Here is a 7,653-nt window from a genome sequence, read left to right on the forward strand (position 1 = left end):
TCTCTGTCTCTCTCTGTCTGTCTGGCGAGCACACGCGTCCTATAACAAAAACCTCTCCAAAAAAAAAAAAGCATTTAATTAGTTAAAAAGTTAAAATATTCTTAGAATGTATAGCCCAACTTTATCCTGTAATTCAGACAAAAAAATTACTGAACATTGCTCGCTCTTTCATTTCTATAACCTCTTTGCATAATAAAGATTACATCAGATATTGAATCATATGATTAAATGATTGAAACAGTATAATAGAGATGACCACTGATTTAGATTCATGTTCTAAGAGCAATCATTTCCAGTAGCTCAAAATTGGCAATTTCATATTGATAGTCATGAATTACAAGGACAAAGACTTCATTCTGTGGTTCCTAATCACTTCAGTTTCAGCACTCAGGGAGAGAGTGGGATCAACTCAGCTGCCTATGAAGAGAATCTTCCCTTCCATAATGGGATCTTTGGAGTTAGGGTGCAAACAATAACTTCTAACTTGTATCATTTCAATGTAGGAAATCAGTAATCAAGATTGACTTTTTCTTTTTATCTAGTGTCATAGTGGACAAGAACATATTGGAACTGCACTTAAAGCAGATAGCTTATATATCATAATATGTGTTACGGATTTGCTTTACTTTCTGATTGGTGTTAATTGATTTGACTTCTAATAATTTTAGGTTTGCCTACTCTCTGGTGACTAATCTTTAGAAACAGTACATAAATTCTCTGACAGAAGAACTATTCACTATTTAAGGGATGATGTAGTAAAAGTTTTTAAAATTTTTAAAATTCCTTTTTAATTTTTAGATTAATTTCACATTTTACATAAAGTCCCCACCCTGATGTAAATTTTTTCCAACAGAGTTTCACATTTTTTGGTCTGATAAATGTTTTCTCCCTTTTCATAGTGTGGTAAAATCTATGAAATAAAGAAGACTTTATAATGTTAAAAATCATCTCCTAACTCATTTTGGTAGATTTAATTAAGTTTAGTCCAAATGAACAAAACTACATTTTCTGGTTCATATTTTTCTCCTATTGTTAGGCTAAGGCAAATTTTAGTGTATTTCATAGTTATGCTGCAGTGATTTGAGTTTAGCAAAACATAGATTAGGGAGTGTATGGTTAAATTTGAATCATTTTCTCATTTTTCTTTGTCACACTTGATTACCCAAGGATAAAGTTATTTTATTTTATTTTTTTTAGAGATGTTTTTGCTATAGGGTGCATGTGTTTGCCCAAAAGACAGGGACAGAGAGACAGAAAGTGAGAAATCACCCCCCAGGGGGGATGGCCACATAACAATCCCTTCTCCATTCTTCTCTCAGGATCTTGGGCATACACACACACATGCCTGGTGTGAATTTAAGCCACCAGGTCTGGGAATTGAACCGCAGTTGAACATATTGGAGTCCAGTGACATAGCCATTACGCCAACTGCTGGTCCCAAAGTTATTTTAAAACAAGCACCCTGACAGAAAATATATCTAAGAAACATATCAAGCAAATGAGCCCTCCACTTTTGCATCTGCATAAAGTTTCTCAAGAAACAAATGAGAATTGTGATAGAGAGGACATATTTGTATATCCAGGAGTTCCTTCTATGCAAAAGAATAAGGAAATGTGGATCAAGCAAAGCAAATTGGAGTGGAGAAATAAATTTAAATTCACACAAATGAGTTAAAACAAAGATTTAGGTGTTGGCAGGTGGTGTGGTGGTTAAGGCACTAGACTCCCATTGGCTGACTGTGGTTCAAGTCCCAGACTTTGTGGCTTGATTTCTCACTTTCCCTTTCTCTCTCTCTCTCTTTTTCTGGCCAAATTAAAAAAATACTTCAAAAAAATAAATTAATTCATCTAAGATTTGAAATTTGTGACAGACATAAAATTGCTGTTTATCTTGTGTAAGAGTCATTATGTGATAATTTTCAAAGAGGAGCACACTTAAAGGAAATACCCTATAATTTGATAAATAATATACTTGATTGTAAGGAAAAATATGCATCTGGAGTTTCTGCATCTGTTGCAATGCAAGCATTTCATGAACAAAAAGAACAGATCTTGGGGGCCAGCGGTTGGCATGGGGGTTAAGATGCAGGACTCCTACATGCCAGATCATGGTTAAAGTCTCAGACCTGGTTGCTTGCTTTCTTTGTGTGTCTCTGTGTGTGTGTGTGTGTGTGTGTGCCTCTCTCTAGTGAACAGAAGTAATAATAATGAATAAAATTAAATAAATAATTCTAAAATAAATACAAATCTCCTAATCTAGTCTTGAAAATATTGCTCCATTTTATGTCCCCTCTGAGTCCCCAGAATACGCTTGCCAGTTACATATAAAATGGGGTGATCAAAACACATATTCATGTCTAGAAATACATTATTTTTGTTATCTAAATAATAGGAGCTCAGGAAAACATTCTCATAATATTTGTTTCTTAATTATCACAAGTCTTTGTCAGTCTTCCAAATGGCACATCTACAGGAAAATTCACTTAGTTATATCCCATGTCATCCTCTGAACCAGGATAAACATAAAGGTACTTGCTAAAAATGTATAATAAGCTCTAGGTAATTTTTTTTTCTTTTGGCTTAAAGTACATTTATTTAAACAATAAAATGGGAATACAATGGGGAGGAAATAATGACAGCTCCTTGGCTTGGTAATTAAAGCAGCCTCATGCCAGATGGTGGACTATGTAGTTTGAGTTCCAGACCTAGCAGCTTGAAAAACGCTTTGGGAGAGTGTGCCCAACATTCTGAAAGGAGAGTGAGATGGAGGAGAAGGTGTCGTGTCATGACCATGACCACGTCCCATGAGAGACATAGTTTACTCTTCCTTCTTTCTGTCTCTCCCTGGTCAGTGTATATACCCTCTAGGACACACACACACACACACACACACACACACACACACACACACATAGGTTTGAGATTGTAACAAATATTCCCAGCCAAACCCATCTGTTTGAGTATGGTTATTGATTGATAGTTGTAGCAGGGTGGACTTTGTTTATTAGTATTTTTATTGTAATTGAAATTACTCGTGGGGCTAGATTACTATAAATAGTGCTAGAATTAAGGAGATGAGAAAAGATAAGAAGTACAGTTTGATTAGTCTCTTTGATTAGAGATTTTAAGTGAGGCTGCGAGTTGTATATTGGAAACGGATCTTGGTAGGGCTGCTTCTTGTCATATTTTATCTAAAAGTATTGATGATAGGTTTTGACTTATTTATTTTTTAATTAATTAATTAATTAATTAATTATATTTTATATACATTCAATGACATTGCTTAGCTTATGAAGTGAACATTTCAACATGTGAACATTTCTCTCCAGTCCAGTTGATCAAAATATCTTCAACAGATTACACCACAGCTCCCCGTCCCATCAATGCTCTGCCTCTGTATCCCTCCTCCTCTGTGGAATACTATTCAGTCATAAAAACCAACAAAATCCTGGCTTTTGACAGAAAGTGGAAGAATATGGAAAATTTACTGCTGAGCGAAGCAAGCCAGGCTATGAAGGAGAGACAGTGTATGTCCCCACTTATTATATACTGTGCATCTGCACTCTACGATCACAACTGATTGACTAAAAGATACACAAACGCAAGAGATGGGTGTGAATGTCAGATGTGGTGTGTATGCAGGAGAGGGGCCTAGGGAAGAATATTTGGAGGTTTAGTCTTATTTTTAAGCTTGTGTGTGGGACTAGGTGGTTGGATAATAACCTAGTATAGTTGAGAATTTGTAAAATGGTGATAGATGGTTGTGTTTTAAGAATAAAAAGGTTTAGTTCTATGGTGATGGAGAATCCCATAATAGTTACAAATAGGGAAGCGAGTTTTAGATACAGGGATATAGTTATTTGGGGGGTAGTTATTGGTATAATGCTATTGGAGATTAAGAATACTGCAAAGATATTGGTATAATGCTATTGGAGATTAAGAATCCTTAGAAGATACTTCCTATTGCAAGATTTTTAATAGAGTTAATTAGAAGTGGGTTGTTTTCATTGATTGTAGTAGTTCAGGGGTAGCGTGCTTGACCTATGAGGGTGTAGAAAATGATTCGTGTTCTATAGATTGCTGTAAGGGATGTGGTAATGAGAGTAGTGAGGAGAGCTCAGGCATTGATGTCTGAGGTGTTTGCTGCTTCAATGATTAGGTCTTTAGAGTAGAACCCTGTTAGAAATGGTATGCCTGTCAGGGCTAGGCTGCCAATTATTAGGGCTGATGAGGTGAATGGTAAGCTTTTATAAAGTCTTCCTATTTTACGGTTATCTTGTTCATCATTGAAGCTATGAATGATGGAGCCGGAACATATGAATAATATTGCCCTGAAGAAGGCATGTGTGCAGATATGTAGGAAGGCTAAATGGGGTTGGTTTATTCCAATTGTTACTATTATTAGGCCCAGTTGGCTGGAGGAGGAAAATGCTACAATTTTTTTAATGTTGTTTTGTGTTAGTGCGCAGATAGCTGTAAATAGGGTAGTGATGGCTCCTAGGCATAGGGCTATGGACTGGATTGTTTTGTTTTGTTCTAATAGGGGACAGAATCGAATTAGAAGGAAAATCTCTACTACTATTGTGCTTGACTGCAACAGTGCAGATACTGGTGTTGGTCTTTCTATTGCTGAGGACAATCAGGGGTGAAGGCCAAACTGGGCTGACTTGCCAGTGGCTTCTAGGAGCAGGCCACAGAATGAGATTAAATTTGTTTTTTCACTAAGTCAGCAGATTTGTAGTAGGTCTTCAGGTGTTAAAATTGGTTGTGAATCAAGCTATGGCTAGGATAAATCTGATGTCTCCAATACGATTATATAGAATGGCTTGTAGGGCTGCTGTCTTAGCATCTGATCGTGAATACCACCACCTAATTAATATAAATGATATAATTCCTACTCCTTCTGATCCAGTGAATAGTTGGAACAGGTTGATTGCTGATACTAAGATCCTCTGTGGAATACTATTCAGTCATAAAAACCAACAAAATCCTGGCTTTTGACAGAAAGTGGAAGAATATGGAAAATTTACTGCTGAGCGAAGCAAGCCAGGCTATGAAGGAGAGACAGTGTATGTCCCCACTTATTATATACTGTGCATCTGCACTCTACGATCACAACTGATTGACTAAAAGATACACAAACGCAAGAGATGGGTGTGAATGTCAGATGTGGTGTGTATGCAGGAGAGGGGCCTAGGGAAGAATATTTGGAGGTTTAGTCTTATTTTTAAGCTTGTGTGTGGGACTAGGTGGTTGGATAATAACCTAGTATAGTTGAGAATTTGTAAAATGGTGATAGATGGTTGTGTTTTAAGAATAAAAAGGTTTAGTTCTATGGTGATGGAGAATCCCATAATAGTTACAAATAGGGAAGCGAGTTTTAGATACAGGGATATAGTTATTTGGGGGGTAGTTATTGGTATAATGCTATTGGAGATTAAGAATACTGCAAAGATATTGGTATAATGCTATTGGAGATTAAGAATCCTTAGAAGATACTTCCTATTGCAAGATTTTTAATAGAGTTAATTAGAAGTGGGTTGTTTTCATTGATTGTAGTAGTTCAGGGGTAGCGTGCTTGACCTATGAGGGTGTAGAAAATGATTCGTGTTCTATAGATTGCTGTAAGGGATGTGGTAATGAGAGTAGTGAGGAGAGCTCAGGCATTGATGTCTGAGGTGTTTGCTGCTTCAATGATTAGGTCTTTAGAGTAGAACCCTGTTAGAAATGGTATGCCTGTCAGGGCTAGGCTGCCAATTATTAGGGCTGATGAGGTGAATGGTAAGCTTTTATAAAGTCTTCCTATTTTACGGTTATCTTGTTCATCATTGAAGCTATGAATGATGGAGCCGGAACATATGAATAATATTGCCCTGAAGAAGGCATGTGTGCAGATATGTAGGAAGGCTAAATGGGGTTGGTTTATTCCAATTGTTACTATTATTAGGCCCAGTTGGCTGGAGGAGGAAAATGCTACAATTTTTTTAATGTTGTTTTGTGTTAGTGCGCAGATAGCTGTAAATAGGGTAGTGATGGCTCCTAGGCATAGGGCTATGGACTGGATTGTTTTGTTTTGTTCTAATAGGGGACAGAATCGAATTAGAAGGAAAATCTCTACTACTATTGTGCTTGACTGCAACAGTGCAGATACTGGTGTTGGTCTTTCTATTGCTGAGGACAATCAGGGGTGAAGGCCAAACTGGGCTGACTTGCCAGTGGCTTCTAGGAGCAGGCCACAGAATGAGATTAAATTTGTTTTTTCACTAAGTCAGCAGATTTGTAGTAGGTCTTCAGGTGTTAAAATTGGTTGTGAATCAAGCTATGGCTAGGATAAATCTGATGTCTCCAATACGATTATATAGAATGGCTTGTAGGGCTGCTGTCTTAGCATCTGATCGTGAATACCACCACCTAATTAATATAAATGATATAATTCCTACTCCTTCTGATCCAGTGAATAGTTGGAACAGGTTGATTGCTGATACTAAGATTATTATTGTAATAAGGAAAGTTGCCAGAAGCCGTGCTCCAGCTGGGGTGGGTGCACAGGAAGACGACATGGGTGAACAGGAATCAGACTAAGACCTCATGCCCTTTACCATGTTCTCAGCCAGCTACAACCAGAGTAAACTCAGGACTGCAGACCTGATGGCCAGGAGTCATGCGTATTTATTATAGAAGGAGTTTTACAGGGTAGGATGGGTGAGGGGAAGTAAGTTAAAGATTTTACTCCAAAAGGTAAAGCATTCAAAGTATAGGAACAATAATCATAAAACACGATGTCTGTTTTGTTTAGGTATAAACAGTCATAATTCTTAGAATGAGGAAGTCCATTTTTCAGGTGCATTCTCTTCTTAGATCTTGATTACCGGGGAGGGTCTTCGGATGAGAGGGCTCCCAGGAATCTTAATAACCTCAGTCTCAGATCAGCTTGATCACTTTAGTCCCAGATTGGCTTGAAAATTTGAGCCTTGGGTCAGCTTTTGAGAACTTCAGCCTCAGGCTAGGGTGGCAGTAATTACAAGAGCCTAGAAATAAATCCTGTCTGTTTTAGTAAAGACAAGGTTAGTATATACTAAAGTGAAATACCTATGTTATCTCTGGGATAGTCTACAGCTAACAGGGTGAGTCTACATAGGAAAGGAATGTGGTCTTGTGAGTAGCTAAAGGTTACTGTGTACTTGGGACCCTCTACATGCTGCTCTATACAATGACTGTGGCTTGGGGAATGGCAATCTTCCCTTGTCTTGAGAGTGTGTGGCTTATGGTTTTTGGGGTAACAGCACCTTGTGGATGAGTCCCTGAGCCCCTTCCGGCTACTGAGATCCTTCACCCATTAGTAGCTTTAACCTAAACGTTTTTAATGCTTATCTATGTAATCCCCAGTAGGAGAAGTGAATGTAGCATTTTTTATTGACATTTTCCAGGAGGGTGGGGTGAGTCTAATGGGAGTAACTCCTGTTCTCAGCCACCGCCTTACGTAGCTGCCACCTTAGTGGATCCGCATTCCTTCAGGATTATTGTAAAAGTTATAGTAAGGCTGGAGGTGCCTTTATGGGGTACCGGGGTACAGCAATAAGACCCATGGCAGAGAAATTGAGTGCAGGCCAGTAGAGTAACACAATGGAGGTGAGGTCCAGAACTCGTAAAACT

The sequence above is a fragment of the Tupaia chinensis genome, unplaced genomic scaffold (assembly GCF_000334495.1).
Source record: "Tupaia chinensis unplaced genomic scaffold, TupChi_1.0 Scaffold000517_1, whole genome shotgun sequence".
Lineage (NCBI taxonomy): Eukaryota > Metazoa > Chordata > Mammalia > Scandentia > Tupaiidae > Tupaia > Tupaia belangeri.